Consider the following 20,469-nt stretch of genomic DNA (forward strand, 5'->3'; position numbering starts at 1 on the left):
GCACTTCCTTATCCTTAAGGATCTTTTCTAGTTCCTTCATGGCTACCTTCCAAGTCTTAATTTCCTTCTGATTTCTTGGTTGCAGTCTCCCTTTTGGTTGATGCATCTAGCATGGTGGTGGTGGAAAGTGCCATCAAGCAAGCAACTGACTTATGGCAACCCTTACTGGGGTTTTCAAGGCAAGAGACTAACAGAGGTGATTTGCCATTGCCCTGCCTCTGGATAGCAACCCTACTATTTTTTGGAGGTCTCCCATACAATTACTAACCAAGGCCAATCCTGCTGAGCTTCCACATTCTGACAAGATTGGGCTTGCCTGAGCTGTCCAGATAAGGGCACCTAATATAATCTATGCTTATTAAGACCTAATATAATCTATTCTTATCTTCTGCACTCCAAAAGCACTGCGTTTTTTTCGATTGTGCCATATAATACCTCCCCCCCCCCCTTTTTGGAGAGCCAGAGTATAGTAGTAGTTACAGTGTCAGATTAGAAACTAGGAAATCCAGGTTCAAGTCCTTGATAAACCTGCAGCCAAACTGTGTTATAAAGGGAATCTCCAAGTTGTAGCATTATAACAAGAGAGAAAAGCTCTTCTTAACTTGATCATTTTGACAATTCACACATATCTAAAGTTCTACATAAAGATTATCAAGGCAAAGGCATTAAGACAGAGTAGAATTTGTGCCAGGTTCAGTTCCTGATAGTCTCCAATGCCAGAACTTACTCCTGGCACGATCATATCTTATCCCTGTCCCAGGACCAGAGAGACAGACAACTTAAAGGCAGTCAGCTTCTCCCATACCAATGATGACACCCTAAATGTATAGTTTTATGAAATGTCAGCTTCCTTGAATGCTATATACAACCCCCCTTCCTTCACTTCTATGAACATGTACACACAGAGCAAATGCATTCCACTCCATTTGCATACATGTACCCTAATATAATCCTCTCTTCTCACACACCAAACGCTGCTTCCACTAATTTGGCCAGTGATCTTTAACCTTTATAGTCTATAAATTATAGATCCAGGACTAAACTTGCCAGTTGCCCCTGCCCTTACCTCCCCTCATTGAAAAGTGACAGAAAAATGGTGAGAAAATTGGCTCCATTACCCTTTATGATTATTACCATAGAGATTAAGAGAAATTTCTAGATCTTCACCCAGAAGTGACATCACATCCTCCCCCAAACTCCACCCTCACATTGCATTGCCCTCAAAATCTCCTGGCATTTGTCAAGTCAGTGCTGGCAACCCTATCTGTGACCCAACTTTAAATTCTATGTTGAAGTTTGTGACATCATAGTCATGTGACAGAAACAGAGCAAGCTAGAGTCTTTGCCTAGGCTAAAGTGGAATTCTCTCTTCCTTTAAATGACATTGCTGTGCATCTTGCTGGTCCTCTCAGCATGCATGCAAAGAGGCAGAAGGAAGGCATGGCTTTACTAAAAAGCATAAAATAACAGCTCTCTAGGGGCTTGCAGCCCAGCAGATGGGTTAAGTACTTAGGGACTAGACTAACCCAGCGTTGCTGCAGAGAAGAGAAGGCCTGGGAGAAATTTACAAATTTAGCTGTTTCGTGGCTCTGACTGGCACTAGAGCCCAAGTCCAGCTGCTTTGGGAAGGGGGAAGCCAAGATGTATAAGCTGGGAAAGTAGGGATACTGTAAGCAGTTGGCCCAGCCTCCACCATCTTTAATAGCCATTTAACATGGCCAGGGCTTTTTTCCGGGAAAAAAGGTGGTAGAACTCAGTGGTGGAACTCAGGACCGCACAATGACATCACTTTGGGTCAGCTGGAACAAGGGGGGAGTTTTTTAAAGTTTAAATCGCCCTCAGTGAAAATGGTCACATGGCTGGTGGCTCCGCCCCCGATCTGCAGACAGATGGGAGTTTAGATTGCCCTCTGTGCCGTTCCAGCGGTGGGGGGGGGGCAATCTAAACTCCCCTCTGTCTGGAGATCAGGGGCAGGGCCACCAGCCATGTGACCATTTTCAAGAGGTGCCAGAACTCCATTCCACCATGTTCCCTCTGAAAAAAAAGCCCTGAACATGGCTACCTGTGATATAATATCACAAGACCCCTGGATTAAAATGGCAGTTTGGCCTGCAAACAGGGGAATTCCAGCTAGCAGTTGCTGAATTGTGCCTGGGAGATCCAGGCATGAACAGAATTCCACATGTGAATGCAGAGTGACTAGCGATGATTAGTTTACAGTCTCCCCAGCTCCGAAAGGAATTCAGAGCAACAAAGGTCCACAGAGTCACCCCACTTAACACATTCCTTTCCCTCCTTCCATGATGAGATCTCCTGCCCATGATTGAGGAGCAAATTAATTGGCATTCATAAGTATTTATAATTCATTCCTGGTAAGGTACATCCCCCAACTAAATTCATCAACTTAGCTCCGATGGAGTCCATTAACAAACTGCCCCTTTTGTGCAGTCCCAGGAGAGATTTTCCATTCTCTTTCACACACCCCAGCAGCTAGCAATCAAGGTAATCAAACATTTTGTTACTCCCAGGAACTGACCTCAGGGCACGTTTTACCCTACAAGAGTAGTGCCCTGGCCCCATTCAAATTGAACAGTACATGCTTACTGGATCCAAGACACTGTTCCCTTGAGGTTGCTCTAAGCCTCTTGCTCTCCTGGCCGAGAATGCTGGTGTTTGAAGCTGCTCTCTTCTCCTGTGGCCTGGACTAATCTTCAGGATAGGTAGATATATTTTTCCCTTCCCTCCCTCTATTCCAACTTCTGACTAGCTTCCTAGGACTCTCTCTGTATGTAATCATTTCATTAATTATTCCTGTGTGTGCGTGTGTTTTTCCTCTTCAATAAAAGTTTGCTCTTTGAATTTAAAGCACCAGCCTCATCTGCTATCTTGGAAGGGACCCCGTAAAAATTGGTAGAAAAGATCCCGTAGTTACCGCCTCTCACATAGCCATCTCCCCCCCCACAATTCTCTTATTGCAAGGAGACCAATTCAGGTAACAGATACATCCTGGCCTCCCTTTCCTCTACTTGCTGCCCCTTGGTGGGGAGGGAGGCAGAAATACCCCTAAATTTTGCATCACCTCCAGGGAATACCCAGAAGTGACATCACCACTCTAAAAGTGATGTGCTAAGATTTGCCAAAAACTCTATGGCTTTACTGAGTATTAGTGAATACCAGAGCATCACATTTGGTACAATGGCACACTATCTCCCTGTCCCCTCAACACCCCCTGCAGGTTGCCAGCAACTAGGGTTCCCAGGCTGAGCCTGACTACAAGCAGCAAGGAGGACAGCAGGAGAAAAATAAATAAAAATAAGGCTCCAGCCTAGTTGTTCTTACATCACTTCCAGATACAATCAGGAAGCAACAATAAGTAGCTCTAGGAATCACAGAACGCTATGATAAAACTCTCTATGGTAAAACCACAGAGTTTCCAGTAGGAATGCCATCCCCCTGTTAGGGGCAGGGGATCCCGTGCTCCCACCCTCCGCCTTCTGCCTCAACTCACCTGGCTGGCGGGGGACGAAAGGTGGGGGAATGGTCCTCCTGGGCTCATCCCAGGGTGGTGCAATGATGTCATCTCCCACACCTGCACAATGACATCACTTCCCAGAGTGATGTCATCACACTACCCCTGAGAGTGCTCCTCCTGTGCTTCTCAGTGGACTGATTTCAGCCCCAAACAGAAAGGGAGGGAGTTTCCCCCCTGTTTTTCCTTCTCTATGTGGAGTATTCTGTGTACATGGTGCAGTAAAAACAGGAGGGAAAGACTCCTCCCATGCTATTGTGATATGAGGAAAGACCCAACTCTTTAAAAACCTGCACATCTAGCTTGGCCCTCAGTTAGCCAATGTCCTCTTGAACTGTAATAGGGTCTCCTTGGCTTTCTTGGTGATGAGCCTCTGCCAGCACAAGACACAGCTGAACTATTATGACTGCTGGGTTTCCTGTGGATGCTTCTTCTCATGCAAGAGCTGTAGGGACTAGTTCTTTGTGTGCTTGGCTGGAGGGAAGGGAACAGGGACTTCTCCATGGGCAGAGGGGAGAGGCTTGCCTTAATTAATTTATTTATTTAATATTCAAATTTGTGACTTACAACTCATTTCTTTTTCACCTAAAGGTAGCCCATGTTGCATAAATAACAAAGGCAAATAGTTTCCTAATGAGGTTTGAGCTGTGCATTGCTCTCTTACATTTAACAGTTTGCTGTATACTGTATCATGTTTCAAAGGTCAACAGTCAGTTAAGGCTAAGATTATGATATTAGAGTTATATCTTTTAAGGAACAGAAACATTTGGCTGCAGTTCAGACATCACAATCCCCTGGGGTGTGATTATCATCTGATAACCACCCTATAGATGCCTTTTTAAAGATCTCTCTCTTGTTTTGCTCAATTAACACATATATCCTCATGAAAATTAGCTATCAAGATGAATTACCAAATAACGATATTTAACTTGACAGACTTGGCAATTGTGAAAACGTCTCCACCCAAGAACTGTAATTTGCACTAAGGACAGTGAAGATTACTTAGCAAAATGATTCATCTCGCTAACATTTATAAAAAGTTTGTAATTACATATGAATACTACAGCATTTTTGGAAAATTAATATAGGGGACCCTCTGGTTTCTTCTATTATATTTTGTGAATCTACTCATTGAATAGGATTGGAAGTCTTCTCTAATGGAGTGATGTTTCTAGAAAGGACTCAAACATTCAGAATTAAAAGCATCAGAATGCACTTAGATTTTTAGGGCAAAGTCAGATTTTTTGTTGATGAAAAGCTTGTGTGTAGTGGATGAAATATTAATACAATATTGGATGCAAAGTTATCATTTACTAAGGCAAAAATGAATTAGTCTTGTGCCTTGCAATATTTGAATGGGGGAGGGAAAGAGTGGAGGGACATCTAAACTACCTGCAATATCTTGTTGAGACATTACTTTCCCCTTCCTGTTTCATACTTTCACATACTTTATAAGACTTGGATTTGACCAGAGATGTGAACTTATGGGCTCAAGCCAAAAGACAAAAATCAAAGGGCTCTTGGCTTGCAGCCTGTGCCATTGGAAGGGCCATCCAGTGTATCTTGGATCCACCCAAAACAGCAACAACAACAAACAACAAACAGCAACAGCAACAGCAACAACAGCTGTGCTTTTAGACAGATTAGTGCCCCACTCAGAGCAGTGACCAAAGTCAGTGTTATTTTTATCCCCTCAATACAGCTGGGGAGCTGAAAAGCTGGGGCTGAGAGGAGTGGCTTGGCCAAAGCCACCTACTGAGCTCATGGCAGTAGTGGGATTTAAACCAGTATGTTTTTTTTATTGTAAAACATTTTGGGTTCCTTTAGGGAGAAAAAACAGGATACAAATGCCAGAAAATGCTATTTTTAAAAGAAAATTATGAGGGCCAAACTGAGCCACATAGATTTGGGTTTCAACAAAAGCCTATTGCTGATGATACTAAACAACAGCATTTTTGCACGTTATTGCCTGATAATGGTGTGAGGGCTCTTATGATAATGTTCTTCTGCTGCTGGAGCTAAGCAAGTCTGCTTGTGTAAACTATTTGAATTAGAGACCACTTAGAACCATAAATCACCCAAGCATTACATTGAATAAGTAGATTTGAGCCCTGTCCATGGACAACAATTTTGAAAGAAGAGAGATGAGGCTGTGCTTAGCTGGGATTGTTCATCACTAGGGTTATTAATCTCCAGGTGGGGCTGGAGTTCTTCTGGAATTACTGCTAACCTCTAGACTACAGAGATCGGTTCCCCTGGAGGAAATGGTGGCTTTGGAGGGCAGTCTCAATGACATCACATCCCTCCGAAGTTCCCTCCTCTCCCCAAACAACATCCTCTGTAGGCTCCACCCCCAAATCACCAGGAATTTCCCAAGCTGAAGTTGGCTGTCACACTCTTAACAATGGCAGTCTCTCCCTGCAATACTGACACCTGTTCCTATCAAAGGACAGGGGAAGGAAAGGGAAGCTTTGCCAGTTGCTGCATATTTTTCTTGCGTCAGGGAAGGAGTCTAGTTGGATGGCTAACTTCCAACTAGATTTTGCTTTGCCTTCTTCCTTTTTACCATATTTGACTTGTTAGTTCAGATTAGCCAGTGAAATGCTTTTCTTCTCACTGCTTGTTGGACCTTGCTTCTTCATTAGCCCTGAGGGAGCCCAGTGCTTTTAATGTTACATACAGGTGAGGATTTAATCTAGGTGTCTTTTACATAACATGCATTTGTAGTTTAATTAATGAAAGTCCAAACTTAAAATGCCATAATTATTACAAGTAATCTGGTTTGAAACATCAATGCCAGTATTCATTCATTTGCTTACTTCATTTGTAGCCCACATCTCACTGAGACACAAGATGGATTAAAAATGCAGTAAAACGTATAGGACATGCAAAATACAAGAAACAGCTTTCCCACAAACATTAAATGCACAGCCTTATTCCATTTATAAAAATGTCCTCTTGAACAATTATGTTTTACACATTCTATGACATAATAAAAGTGAGGGAGCAGGCAGTTCCACTAAGTGGACACCACAACAGAGAATGCTTGGGGAAAGGGCCAAGCTACATGTTGTGTTGCAGATTTCCAAAAAATTTCTTTTTACTTAAAGCAGATATGGGAACTCAAACATGAACTTAAAAATGATGCTGAGGAAGAGGATATTTTCCTTATTTAAATTGTGCTCCCAAGCTGTTGCTTCTTCCACTGTAGGAAAAATGAAGGAACCTGTTATTTCCCCCACAATCTAGCAAATTACCATTGAGGTGTCCTTGCTCTCATAAAATGTGGATATCTGTGAGGTGATGAGCCGGGGGTCCCCTCTGGCCCTGCAGTGCCCTCCAGAGTTCTGCTCCCCTGGGAGCGGCAGCCTCAGTGCAGGGAGAGCAAGCTTGAGGGAAGAGTTTCAGTCATTCCCATTTACTCTCTTTCTGGCTCTCTTCCTGACTGGTGTCTCTTAGAGACTATCCAGCCATCCACTTCCTCCTTGGCTGTCAGAGCTCCCTTTGAAGAATTCTGACCTATAATGGCCTTGGCCCAGAGCCCTAACTTGTCACAGCAAGTGCCATTACCTGGGAAACTCCTTAGGAGGGAATACCGAACTCTTTGTAATGTGGAAGTTACAAGTATGTCATTAGAAGAAGGGGGCAGACTGACGACGGCAACCTGGTGAAGACATCGTGGTCGGAGAGAAAGTCTGATTATCCACCCAGTACAGCCAATGCCAGCGGCCATCCCGTAAATTGGATGCCCAATTCATTGGCCCCTTCCAGGTCACTGCCCAGATTAACCCCATGGCCTATCGGTTGGACCTTCCCTCCTCCCTTCAAATACACCCTGTTTTCCACCGCTCTCTCCTTGTCCCTGCTCCATGGCCTGACCTGCTCTGGCCCCCATCAGTAGCTCCTCCACCCATCGTGGTCAACAGCCAGGAGGAATATGAGGTGGCACGAATCCTAGACTCCCATATGTGTGCGATTGTCTGCAATATCTGGTATACTGGCGAGGCTATGGGCCTGATGATGGATTCTGGGAAGCTGTCACTGATGTCCATGCCCCAGCGCTGGTACGGCACTTCCATACAGCTTACCCTCATAAACTGGGTCCTGTTCCTCCCCTGGCGGGGGGGGGGGCATAGGGAGGGGGATGGTGTCATGAGTCAGCCTTGCCCTGGGCTCAGTGAAGAGTCATCAGATGAAGAGCTGCCTGTAGTTCACACCCACACTGACCCAGCTGCAGCTGACCTTGAGTTTGATGAACAGCAATTGCTGGCTAATCAATCAGCAGAGTCTTTAGCTGTAACAGACTCAGCTGCAGAAGGTCACTCCCCCCCTCCCTCTTTGCCGACACCCTTGCAGCACTGGTGCTGTCAGAGATAGGTAGAGCTGCAAGAACGCAGGAGGTGTGCATGATTCATGAGTCAGTGGCAACTGTCTCTCCATGCCATCCTGCAGGAGCAGTTACAACAGGCTAAGCAGGCCTACAACAACAACAACAATAACAACAACAACAACAACAACTATCCGGAGTCTGTGGCTCAGTCCCCACACCTGCCAGGAGAAGGGGACAGGAGACAACTGGGGCGCAGCTGCCCAGCCATCCCAACAGACCCCCAGGGCCAGAACCTGCCAGCACCCAAGGGAGAGAAAGAAGCACCTAAGCCCCAGAGGGTCAGAAGGAGCAAGTGGAAGCCAGCCAGCCCCACCCTCCAGCGGGAGGCTAAGAGCCCTGCCAGGGGAAGTAAGGACAGCCAGGAGGGGGCCTGGGCAGAGGGAGAAGGCACAAGAAATAGGGACAGCTAGCCCTCAGTCAGCCAGACAGCTACCTTACCGGCAGGCCATGCCCCAAGTTGCAACCAGGGAGGAAGGGAGTAATAGAGACCAGCTGAGGCTGCTGGAAGCTCGGAGCAGAGGAAGCTTGGCAGCCAGCCAAGAGAACACAGCTGTTGCTGTCCAACACAGCCAAACTAGCTACCCCAGGGGCAACTGCTTGAGGCAGCCCAGGCCAATGCTAGGAGGCAAAAGAGGGGTGTGGCCTGGCAGGTGGAGCCTGGAATGAGGGACAGGATATAAGGGAAGTCCACCCACAGGGTGGGGTGGGTTGTGTAGGGGTGTGATGGAGTAGAAGGGGGAGGAGAGAGAGAGAGAGAGAGAGAGAGAGAGAGAGAGAGAGAGAGAGAGAGAGAGAGAGAGAGGGGGGGGGGAGAGGGAGAGGGAGAGGGAGAGGGAGAGGGAGAGGAAACCTGGCAGAACCTGACATCCCTGAAGGTCCTTTAAGGCGGAAGTCAAGCAGGCTGGTGTCTCACTGGGAGGCGCCCTTGATAGAACCTGACTAATGGTGGCCCATACGGAGCAGTGCACAACACCACAGGTACACTCCAGCTCCAGAGGGCGATGGAGGCCCGGCCACGCCCAAGTCAGGCAGGGGCCCAACTAGTATGTAGAGGAGAGCAAGGAGCACTTGGAATGCCCAGAGTGGGGGAGAGGCTCCCACCAGGAGTCTGCAGGGGTGTGGGAAGCCGGCAATAAAGCCATACCCTTGGCAGAACCTGATATCCCTAAAGGTCCTTTAAGGCGGAAGTCAAGCAGGCTGGTGTCTCACTGGGAGGCGCCCTTGATAGAATCTGACTAATGGTGGCCCATTAGGAGCAGTGCACAACACCGCAGGTACACTCCAGCTCCAGAGGGCGAAGGAGGCCCGGCCACGCCCAAGTCAGGCAGGGGCCCAACTAGTATGTAGAGGAGAGCAAGGAGCACTTGGAATGCCCAGAGTGGGGGAGAGGCTCCCACCAGGAGTCTGCAGGGGTGTGGGAAACCGGCAATAAAGCCATACCCTTGGCAGAACCTGACATCCCTAAAGGTCCTTTAAGGCGGAAGTCAGGCAGGCCGGCGTCTCATCGGGCGGTGCCCTTGGCAGAACCTGACAACAACAACAACAACAACAACAACAACATTTGATTTATATACCACCCTTGAGGACAACTTAATGCCCACTCAGAGTGGTTTGTAACTGCTCCAGCAGGACAACATGGAGAGCCTGGAGTTCTTCAGCCAGGTCTTGGGCAGCAGGAGCAGTTAACACTGATAGTACTGAAGGGAAGAACCATGGGTGGAAACCATAGTTGGCCTGGAATAGTGTCTGACAGGTGAAGATGTGTATGGCATTGTTGTATGCAAACTCAGCTAAGGGCAGCAACTTGGGACAATTCTCTTGCTGGTGGTCTACGTAGCAGCGGAGATACTGCTCTAATGTGGCATTGGTCTGCTCGGTCTGGCCGTCTGTCTGGGGATGATGGACAGAGAAGAGGTGGACCTGTGTCCCCAGCAAAGTGTGCAGTGCCTGCCAGAAGTGGGATGTAAATTGCACTCCTCTGTCTGATATGAGGTGGCTTGGCACCCCATAGAGGTGGAAAATGTGGTTCGAATATAATGCGCACTCTTGCGAGCTGTTAGCAACCCGTTACAGGAAATGAAGTGAGCCATTTTGGAAAACAGGTCCATGGTTACCAGATTGCTGGTGTGCCCTGCAGAGGGAGGCAGGGCTATGATAAAATCCAATGAAATGGTCTGCCAAGGAGCAGCTGGCATTGGCAAGGGATGCAAGAGGCCTGCTGGTTTTCCCAGTTGATCTTTGGCATGTTGACAGACCTCACAGGAAGTGACATATCGGCCCAAATCAGCTTGACCCCGGGGCCACCAAAACTCTTGGGTCAGGAAATGGAGAGTTTTGTAGTGTCCAAAGTGGCTGATGGGTTTGACGTCATGAACAACCTGGAGCACTTCCAATCGTAAGGGCCCTGGGGGAACATACAGTCAGTCCAGGTAAGTGAGCGTACCTTGATGCTCTGCAAACCCAGCTGGAGGCTCTTGGGTTCTGTCCTGCAACCTCTGGCATTTTTGTTTGACCCAGGGGTCAGCTTGTTGAGACTCCCATATCCTATCCCTGAGCATGGTGGTCGCGAGTAATGCAGCAAAGACCTCTGGTGGCAGGACTGTGGACTGGGGCTGTTCATGCACTGTGGTGCATTCCGGTTTCTGGGACAGGATGTGTGCTTTTTTGTTCTGTGAGCTGGGAATGTATGTGATGGTGAAATGGAAATGAGAAAAAAACAGGGACCACCAGATCTGGCGCTGATTGTTTCCATGCTGTCTGTAAATACTCCAGGTTCCAATGATCTCTCCAGACCTGTATGGGATGCTGAGCTCCTCCCAGGTGATGGCACTAGGTTTCAAAAGCTACTTTGATGGCTAGAAGCTCCCTTTCCCATATGGTGTAGTTGCGTTCAGCTGGGGTGAGCTGTCAAGAGTAATATGCACAGGATTGTGGTGGCTCAGTCACTCCCTGCTGTTGAGAGAGTACCACCCCAATGGCCATGCTGGAGGCGTGAGCCTCCACGGTGAAGGGTAATTTCGGGTCTGGATAACATCAGACAGGTTCTGAAGTGAAGGCTTTTTTTTAAGGTTTGGAAGGCCTGTTGTTGGACAGGGGTCCACTGGAAGGGTTCCCAAGGCTAGAGCAACTGAGTCAAGGGTGTAGCTAAGTCAGCGTAGGCAGAGATGAAGAACTGGTAATAATTTGCAAACCCCAGGAAGCGCCGGACATTCTTACAGTTGCGTGGGGCTTGCCAAGCGAGCACGGTTGCTACCTTTGAGGGATCCATTGCAACCCACTTGGGGGGAGAGACAGTGGCCTAGGAAATCTACTGAGGGCACGTGGAAACTGCATTGTTCCAATTTGGCATACAAGCCATGTTGCCGAAGGTGTTGTAGTAAAGCTCAGACGTGTTCTGGGTGTTGTGCTGGGTCACAAGAATAAATCAAGATGTCATCCACGTATACGATCACAAATCTGTTTAAAAGGCCATGGGAGACATCATTCATGAGGCGCTGGAAGACTGCAGGGGCATTGCATAGCACAAAGGGCATGACTCGGTACTCGTATTGCCCATATCAAGTCCCAAAGGTTATATGCCCCCTGGAGATCCAGCTTGGTATACAGCTCCTATACATCTCACACAACTGGTGTGAGATGTGCCCCAACCTTTCTTCAGTAAGTCTGGGAGAATGGAGGCAGACTCTTCAAGAAAGGAAAAAAGGACACTCCAGGAAACTGCAGGCCAGTCAGCCAGATCTCTGCCCAGGGAAAATACTGGCACAGATATTAAAGGTGTCAACCTGCAAGCATGTGATAGACAACATTGGTGATATGGAGAAGTCAGCATGGATTCGTCCTCAACAGGTCCTGCCAGACCAACCTCATCTCCTTCTCTGACCAACAGGCTTACTGGAGGGCGGGAATGCTATTGGTGTAGTTTTGCTGGATTTCAGTAAAGCTTCTGACAAGATTCCTCGTGATGTTTTGATGGGAAAACTGGAAGACTGTGGACTGGCCTCTAGGATAGTTAGATGGATAGGGAAATGGCTGGATAACTGCACCCAAAGAGAAGTTGTCAATGGCATCACTTCTGATTGGAGGGAAGTGTCTAGTGGAGTGCCACAGGGCTCGGTTCTGGGCTCAGTGCTTTTCAATATTTTTATAAATGATCAGGATGAGGATGTGAAGGGATTACTCATTACATTTGCAGATGACACCACAATGGGAGGAGTGGTAAACACCATTTCAACAAGATCTGAACACACTGGAAAAGTGGGCAGATTTGAATAAGATGCGATTTAAAATGGACAAGTTCCAATTCTGCCCCTGGGTAACAAAAATGCAAAGCTTGCATACAGGATACAGTTTTGGGTAGCAGTGTGTGTGAACAAGATCTTGGGATATGGGTGAATAGGACCAGTCAGTGTTATGCAGCAGCAAAAAGGCTAATGCAATCTTGTGGTATATTAACAAAGGCATGACATCCAGTTTGATGTAGTGGTTAAGAGTGGCAAGACTCTCATCTGGATACCGGGGTTTGATTCCCCTCTCCTCCTTTTGAAGCCAGCTGGGTGACCTTAGTCACAGCTCTCTCAGAGCTCTCTCAGACCTACCCACCTCACAGGGTGACTGTTGTGAGGATAGTAAAACACACTTTGTAAACTGCTCTGAGTGTGGCATTAACTTGTCTTGAAGGGTGGTATATAAATCAAATGTTTTTATGTTATTAAATCACAGGATGTCATTATCCCACTATATACCATGTTGGTCAGGTCCCACGTGTAGTATTGTGTGTAGTTCTGGAGGCCTCACTTCAAAAAGGATTTGGACAAATTGGAAAAGGTGCAGAGAACAGCAATCAGGATGATCAGGGTGCTGGAGACCAAACTCCACGAGGAAAGACTGAGGGACTTGGGGATGTTCAGTTTGGAGAAGAGGAGACATGATTGCTCTCTATAAGTATTTAAAAGGCTGTCATTTAGGGAAGGGAACAGAATATAGGACTCACAATAACGAGCGAAGGTATAGGAATACAGGAGCGTACTGGCTGGACATTAGGAAAAACTTTATGTTAAGAGTAATTCAACAATGGAATTGGCTGCCTAGTGATGTGGTGGGTTCCTCCTCATTGGCAGTCTTCAAGGAGTGCCTGGACAAATACTTATCAGGGATGCTTTAGGCTGTTCCTGCATTGGGCAGGGGTTAGACTAGATGGTCTGTAAGGTCCCTTCCAACTCTATGATTCTATGATTCTGGACAACTGCCCACCACAACTGGTAAGTAAAAACAAAACTGATCATGAAAGCTGATCATGGATTTCCCCATGTAGCATGAAGTTTGGCTCTAAATGCCCATTATTTTCATTATAGATAAAGTTGAATCCTAAAACTTATGAGAAACCTATAACTGAAATTACTATCACTGAGGTCTGTGTCTAAATGATATTGTCCCTTGCCTTTCACTAGTAATACTGAGCACCATGCTCCTGTCTTTGAAAAACCCTAGAAGAAACTATAGCTGAGTAAGGTACAAGGGATTAACATAAACTGATACGTTATCCATCTGCTGTAATTGCCAAAAGTTTACCAGAAACACCTTCACGACAGGGAATAGTGCTAGAGCCCTGGTTTGCAAAGCTTTTACACTTGGGTTGTACCATTGCTAGTAATTCTGTAAGTATCCAGAAACAAAATTCCGCAAACTAAACTTGTGGTTTTTGAGTTGCATTTGCAAAAAATCAGTCTCTTTACTGAGAAGCCATAATACTAATGAGTTTGCAGGAACGCCTGTTTGCATGTGCAAACCTTGGCTACCGCTCAGGAAGCAGCTCAGTGTAGCAATCAAGCAGGAGCTCCTTGAAATCAATGACTGAAGACTCTGGATATCTTGCAATAGTTAGCATTAATGACATCTTTATCAACGTTAATGTGGATTCATTTCCATCAGAGCAACCATTATACTAACATTGAAGTGGACCATTTAGTTACCTAGGCTCACTTTTTCCTTGAACCTTTATGATTAAATGGATTGCATGGTAAGAAAAACCAGACCCAATTCATTGCAAGTGTTTCTTCAGGAAATTCTCATCAGAAGACATAACCATAGTTAGGTCACTTTGACAAGTTAGGTCACTTTCTACAGCAAATGTTATAACTCTTTAAAAATGACAGAGATGAGCTTGTGCCAACCAAACAAAATCCATGGTGAATGTGTGCATGTCTCCATATGACATCCCATTAACATACCCATGAAGAAAGGCAAGAAAGCAAATGTAGTAGCATAGCTCTAAAATGTGGAATGACCAGATGTGAGTACAACATGTTCAAAAGGCCCAAGGAGCTTTGCCACGTGCATCTCTTGTATTAACTTCTAAACATTTCTACTTTACAAGTATTGACATCTCCCATCATTTTGTGGACCGTACTCCTCTCCACACCCATTTTTAGAACTTGGAAGCAGGCTTTTAATCTGTTGTGTTACAGTTCTGGTTTATTATTTTAACATTAAGCATTTGGCTTAATTTGTTTAATTAATTTGGATGAAATTTGTGCTTTATTTATTGTTTATAAATCCCTTTCAAGAACTTGGAAAAGTGGGTAAGAAATATTTTCAACCAGTAAGTACAATAAAAATGACAACCCTTATGCTCTGCTTCACAGAATAATGGTTCAGAGGTAGTCTTTAAACTGAACTGATTATTCTTAAAGTAGTATGTAACTATCTGCTCAGAACCATCCAGGCCTTTTCCCAGCTCTGCTGGCTAGAACGGCTGAAAGTTCTGTAAGGTAACATGATTTATTTTAATTTTAAAACATTTGTATTCTGCCTTCTGTCCTAAGATCCTAGCAGTGATATCCTAAACAGAATTTCAGGTGGGTAACCAGATTGCTTTGCAGCAGAACAGCAAGATTCAAGTCCAGCAGCATCCTAAAGACCAACAAGATTTCTTGGTATAAGCTTTCAAGAGTCAAAGCTCCCTTCCTCAGAATCACATCCTTCTAAGTTAATTGAAGCCAGTGGGGTTAGAAGGGTGTAGCTCTACTTAGAGCAGCACTATGAGATGGCTAACAACATACAACAACTTAATGTCCAGTTTGTTAGACTATAGAAAATATATGTATGTAGAATTACAAGACTTTCAAGACCATCTTAATGTATTATTTCAGGTCCTTTTCAAAAGACTTGCATCAGATGAGAATTTTGTCTTTTACCTGACTACCAGTGACTTGTCATATTAGTCTGGGCAAGATCCAGGGATGAGAGAATGTTAGTCTAGAGGCTTGAGCATAGAGCTTGGGGCTCTGGGATGGTTAAACATCAGCAAGCAAGAGGACAACTGAAAGCAGCTGAGGTAAAGGATCAATTCATGCTATGAGGAGACAAAAAATTTCAAATCTAAATTGGACATTTTAAAAAGAAGTTTTTAAAAGTACTATAACTATACAAGTTTAACAGGAATTAAGCATTCTGATTGCCAAAATAAAACGAGCTGTGGGAGGCTCTCCTGTCCTCCCAGCAGGAGGCAGGGGACCCAGCATCTACCTTATCTTTTGCTTCATGCGCACACTTTGTCCAGGAAGTGACATCATTGTGCATGCTGCAGCCACCCTGGGAGTGTTCCCACGCTCTGCAGGGAGTTCGAATTGGGCCAGATTCAAGCCAGATTTGGTCCAAATCAGGCTGGATTTGGGCTGATTCGGCCTGGATCAGGTTGCTGTGAAGCGCAAGAGCACTCCTGTGCTCCACAGTGGCCTGATCTGGGCCAAATCAGGCCTGGATCGGCCAGGATAGGGCATGAATTGGCCCGGATCAGCCTGGAATGGGCTGCTGCAGAGAGTATGGGAGTGCTCCCATGCTCCACAGTGGCCCATTCCTAGCTGATTTGGGCCCAGTCTGGGCTGGATCAGGCCCATGGGAGTGTGCTGTGCCACCTGGGAGCATGGGAGGCCCGTGCTTCCCCCGCAGGCCTGGTAAGCTGGATATGTGGAAGGTGGGAGCAGGGGATTCTCCGCCCCCAGCAGGGGACTGACCACCGTATATGGGTATGACACAGCTTTTTCTAGAAACTGTTTCATTCTCAGCATGGTCTGTTTGAATGAAAGTTAATGATTTCTGGAAAAGTCTCAGAAAAATTGATCCAGGATTCACTTAAGAGTTGAAGTCATGGTATTTTTGAGTAACAGAGAAAGGCCTCCCCTCCAGGGTAACATAACCTAGCAACTTGTCCAGAAATTCAGAAGAGAACACAGGTAGAATATTTCTTGTTTCCTTTTAACTGTGAATAGGTATGCACAAACTTTTTGCTATGCTCCACGTGTAATGTTGGATATCCATGCAAAAGAGTTCTTGCCAAGGTGGATGATTCTCAACAAGTTGGTGACAGTCCCAAATTTGGTACCAAAATCCAAAAGTATGACTACTTAGCTACGATGTGGCTTCTGTGGATTGGATCACCATATATAAGAAGCTATAGGGTAGAATATCTTGAAAATGGTATAAAAACAGGAGCTGGTCTCCAGAGTGTCAAGAGAGAAGGCCAATGGCCTCTGTTCCATTCTCTCTCTCATCTTTTACAGGTTATTCTTTACCTCCTCTTCTAAATAAGTTCAAGGAAAGCTGTTATAAAATCTCTCAGCTCACTGTTGCTTGAAAACCTTCATGGTTGCAGTGCTGAAATAAACTTCTTAAACAATATTTGGATCATGTCTGGTTCCTTTCACGTGGAATTTTGTATCCTTTAGGCTAAGGATTAAAGATCCCCTGTAAATATAAGTTAACAACCTAGTTAAATCCGATATAGACACAGAATAAAAACTGCTCACATACACAAGATGCCTAAGTATATGTGTGTGTGTGTGTGTGTGTGTGTGTGTGCTGTACCAGATCAAATACAAATAAACTCATCATAAAAATGACTGCTGAAACAGTATAGTTTTAAGTGCCCATCTAAAAGGCTGTAGCAAGGAGATAATACAAATCTCTACAGGAAGCTCGTTTCCAAGCAGTGAAGCCACAATTGAGAAGGCTTAGAAACAGACAAAACGTGTCCCTGTCAGTGAAGGTCCAGCTAACAGGTTTTATTGTGCAGTGCATAATTGGCTTATGGGCACATACAGAGAGAGATGGCCCTTTAAATGTTCTTTTTAAAAGCATCAGCCTACTTTCTCAGAATCTTTCTTTTCGAACGTCTTATTGCATCTCATCAAGAAAAAGAGAGATGCCAAAGTTGTCCAGGCTCTTCACAGATCAGTGTTGCCCTATCATAGTTTCTGAATGGGTTGGTTTTGTAGTAGTTGATTTGTAAACTTCTGCACTGATTAATCTGTAGGATGATTTGAGACCAGTGGTTCCCAAACTATTTTGGGCCACTGCCCCCTTGGCTCCATAAACACATCCCCAGTGCCCCCTACCCTACTCTATAAAAAAGCATCTTATATACTAATATCCAAGTGGACCTGATCTGAGGATACTTAAATGAACAAGACAGATCTTCCTTCATAGCTGAAAAATGCCCCAGGTGTGCAAAAACCCCCTGAAATCTAAAAAAAAAAAATTGGGTTTTTTAAAAAAACCCAAAATTATAAAAGGAGAGCCTGTAGCTTTAACCAGATGCCCTCAGTGGCTGTTGCTAGGCAACCATAACAGTTTCATTAGTATTCCAGGTTTGATTGCTGTCAGTAAAAGGCAGGGCCCTTTCCAGGGCTGTTTAGGCCTTTGAAGGAGGATTAATTGGGGCCAGGTCCAGAAATAACCTCCAGGACACTTGATACCACATGACTTGCATGACTCACCCAGGGCCTGCTGCTTGCTACTGTTCAACAGCAAACCCCCCCCCCCCCCCAGTGTAATACTGTCATGGGCTGGGCTAGCCCCAGCAAGGTGGTTCCAGTCCAAACCTTAAGGCTGAAGTCAAAAGGGAGTTCCAAGAGCAAAAGCCAAGTCAAACCGGTGGTCAGAGTCCAAGAGCAAGGTCAGGCACAGTCCAAGATCAGTCACCAATGGCATCAGGTCCAAAAGCAGGCACAGGCAAGGTTCACAGACCACAGAGTGGTTACAGACAGTAGACACACTGCTTCCACGCCTGGCAGTCGCTCCTGACTGGCTTTTATAGCCAGGCATGGTTTTCAGTCAGCTGCTGAGGCTCAATCCTGATGCTACTCATCATCACTCTCCAGCAGCTGGCGTCAGCTCAGGAGACGAGCACTGCGCCGTCTCTCCTGCAGTTCCAGTCTCTGGCGCTGTCTGCGGCGCTCTCTAGGCGTGGGTGAACCTGGGGGGGGGGTGGAAGCCCCTGGCTGGGCTTCCCCTGTGGTGCTGGCAGTCCCTGACTGAGCTTCCCCTGTGGAAGTTCCTGGCTGAGCTTCCCCTGTGGTATTGGAGCTAGAGGGTGCTGGTATCTCAGCTGCTGGCTGTGGGCTTTGATCAGCCAGCAGCTGCTCCTCCTGATTGCCGGCTTCTGCTGAGTCAGGGCTAGGGCTGGCTACACAGAACTCTTCTTCTCCTGAGGAGTCCTGGCTGGCTACACGAGGCTCCTCTCCTCCAGAGGAGACATCACTGTCAGACTGGGCCATGACAAATACAGTGGTTAGGGTTTCAGAGCAGGATATGGGAGATGGAGGTTTGAATTACCACTGCTGTGGAAGCTCACTGGGTGACATTGAACCAGTTACACTCATTCAGCCTAACCTATCAGGCTTATTGTGAAGATAGTATGGAGGCAAGGAGAACAATGTAAGCTGTTTTGGGTCTACACTGTGGAGAAAGGCAGTATATAAGTGAAGTAAATTAATGAATATAGATGAAGATGAGGGTCTGATAAAATGTCAATTGTTTAATGAGTTTGAAGGAGAGATGAGCATAGGGAAAGGTGAGCATATGAAGGCTGCCGGGAAAATGGAAAGAGGAAATAGTGTGGGGAAGGTGATAGAGGGAAAAATGAAACATACCCTGCAAGTCCTTGGAGGTTCCTCACCATGCAACTGGGCCATAGGGGAGGGGCAACTAGAGAGAGGAGGCAGAAAGGTGAAGATGGAGGAGACACAGGTGAGAGGGAAACTGAGAAGGAAACAGGAAAGAGAGGAAACACTATAGAGGGCAGGGAGGGGAAAGAGACATGGTGGGGGATGGGGAAATAAGATGTCTCCCACAAGTCCTTGTGGGTCCCCACCTGTTATCCAGAATAGCAAATTGCACGACCCCCTAAGAAAGATAATAACTGTAAAATTCAAAACAGTAACAGTAATAGTACATTTATTCAAAATCCAATTAAAACTTTTTTTAGTTTAATTAATTCAATAACATTGATGAACCTAATTCAGTGATACCAGCTTTTCAAAGTCTGATAGTCATTCACTGTTCAGTAAATTCTTAATGCAATGGATGGGCAACAAAGAATTCACTGATAAATATTATGTTAAGGACTTACCAGAAAAAATTTGGAAAATGACAAAGACATACACAATGCTGACAGTTTCCCAAAATGTGGTATACTGGTCGAACTAGAGCTCTGTTTGTGTGTTCACTAAAAATTCTGACAGTTTCCACCAGATTTCGGCACCACGCAGAGGCAGAAACTTGAAGTGAGGAAGATGTTTCACTTTAGGCTCTAGCCTGGTCAATTGGAAATAAGCGAATCACGGGCTCAGAGGGGCCCACCTCCAGTGCCTCCCTGCCACCTCATTGTCTCTTAGCGCCCCCAGGTAACCCCACCTCTCCTCAGGAGATGGTACTGCCCACTTTGGGAAACACTGATCTAGACGATGGCTCTATATTTCCGTATCATCTGGAACCTCTGTTTTCCTGTTCTCTCTGTTGGAGCTTTTGCTAGTGGCTGGCTGCCTATTAGACTTAGAAGATTATATCTGGTGACATTTCAATTATGTAGATCATATTTTTATTAGGAAATTGCAGTATCCAATTTTAAAAGAAAAAAATAAAAAGTAGAAACTGAGGGATTTTTCCTTGAGTTGTCTATCTCAAGGCTGTGCTCCAGTGCTGTTCGATGCAGTCAAAATCATGCAAATTTCCAAGCACCAATGCCTGTGAGTGATGTTTTGGCTTAAGTGTGAGAGATTCAGCAAAATGTGGAAAGCAAGTCTTTTAGTGATTAAATGAACAGATGGACAGCTTGGCTAAAGTAATCTAGACATTTGTCCTCATGTTCTGTGTTTCAACAGAAGTGTCCCTGGCTCCTTTGCACTCGCTATGGCTACTATTTACATAACATATATTTTAAAAAATGGAATTGGTTTCTTTACTCAATTATCACCATAAGGACGGTTGACTGACTAGATGTTCCCAGTTTTAGTTTCTCCTTCTGGCACTTCCTATGTGGCCAGTATGGCGGGTGGAATGAATATGTGTCAGAGGTTTATTGTCCTATGTCGGCAAAGACAGATGGCTTAAAGGATTGGATCTAACCCTCAGGCAGAGAAAATGAAGTGGTGAACATAACAATTTCTTATGAGATGAAGGCCTAGTTAAGATTGCCAGGTGCCCATGACTGTGTAGTAAACATCTGATTTTAGAGATTTCTAGAGAAAAAAAAATCTAAAAATGAATCTAATCA

The sequence above is a fragment of the Eublepharis macularius genome, chromosome 2, assembly GCF_028583425.1.
Source record: "Eublepharis macularius isolate TG4126 chromosome 2, MPM_Emac_v1.0, whole genome shotgun sequence".
Classification (NCBI taxonomy): Eukaryota; Metazoa; Chordata; class Lepidosauria; order Squamata; family Eublepharidae; genus Eublepharis; species Eublepharis macularius.